Consider the following 1,301-nt stretch of genomic DNA (forward strand, 5'->3'; position numbering starts at 1 on the left):
TCTACTATAAATAGAAAGAAATTAGCTAAACAATTAAAAATAGAAAAAGTTGGCTGGGCACGGTGGCGTGTGCCTGCAGTCCCAACTACCTGGGAGGCTGAGGAACAAGGATTGCTTGAGCCCAGGAGTTTGAGGTTGCTGTGAGCTAGGGTGACGCCACAGCACTCTAGCCAGGGCAAGAGAGTGAGACTGTCTCAAAAAAAAAAAAAAAAACAAAAATTCCATGGTCAGTGCTGAGGGGGAAGAGTCATGTTCAGTAGCATTTAACATAGGGAAGAAGAGGCCCGTGCCAGGAAAGGTTCTGAGGAAGATGAGTTGACGGTTCTGCAAAAACTGTTTAACATGAAATGTCTTCAGATATGGGGCTAAGGATGTAGTGAACAGCTACAGGTACATCCTCTGAGGTGTGTTCCTACAGGTAAACTCAGCAAGGGGGCTGTCAGGTTTCCATTGCCATAAAACATCCCCCTTGAACATCTCATTGTCATCGCTTTAAATTCTTTGTTGAAGTTTAGCTTCCTTAGGTGAGAGCTGTGTCCCCTGCTAAAATGCTGTGATGGGAAAGGGAAGGGACACGCCGATTGTTGCAGATCTTGGTGCTCGGGAGTGTAAAGTGGCTGATGAAATCCTTTCCATCTAGGGTAGAGAGGCCAAGGAAGCAAGGAAAGGAATCGGGGCCCACTGTTCCCATCTCCCTTTTCTCGGGGGGTGGGGGGGCTGCAGGTGAAGAGAGATGGGGGCTCCTTAAGTATTCAAAATGAGGCAGAGGTCAAAAATCTTATTTCAGGAGAGTAGCTTCATTTTTCTAAGTGTTTCCTTTAAACAATTAGTCACCCCTGCCATCTGCTGGGCTTGTGATAACAGAACGATTCAACAGGATCTAGCCAGACAGTATATGTTAGTGGAGGTAGTTTTGCCACTGAGAAGATGCAGTACGATGCATTTGTGAACGTTCAGTTGTCAGAAGTAAGAAAGATCTATTGAAGTTATCCTGCAAGCACTGCTCAAACTCTGGAATCTAGGCCTGCAGCTTGGGCGAAGCAGGTGGTAGTGTATGTAAGGTATTCAATTCCCTGCCCCCCCCCAATAAAGCCCATGAATTTCACATTAGCTGCTTCCCTCAGGTGCACACCTCGTTCTTTCAGTTACTGGGTAATGGTAGTTGAGCAGCCTTCCCTGGACTGGAAATACAATGCATTGATTTAAACTACTCTTGCCAATAAAATTTCAATAACTTTTTTCCTATTGTCAATTCATGTAACTAGAATGTTTTCTTTTTTTTTTTTCCTTTTTTTTCTTTC

At 44.4% G+C, this 1,301-nt stretch overlaps 1 protein-coding gene across 1 annotated transcript in view; it reads left to right on the forward strand.

Moving 5' to 3' along the window:
- The window catches only part of TBPL2 (TATA box binding protein like 2), a 26,411-nt gene that overhangs the window by 2,847 nt on the left and 22,263 nt on the right, over window positions 1-1,301 (forward strand). The gene's annotated exons all lie outside the window — the stretch shown is intronic.

Source organism: Propithecus coquereli, unplaced genomic scaffold (genome assembly GCF_000956105.1).
Source record: "Propithecus coquereli isolate 6110/MARCELLA unplaced genomic scaffold, Pcoq_1.0 Scaffold83, whole genome shotgun sequence".
Taxonomy (NCBI): Eukaryota; Metazoa; Chordata; class Mammalia; order Primates; family Indriidae; genus Propithecus; species Propithecus coquereli.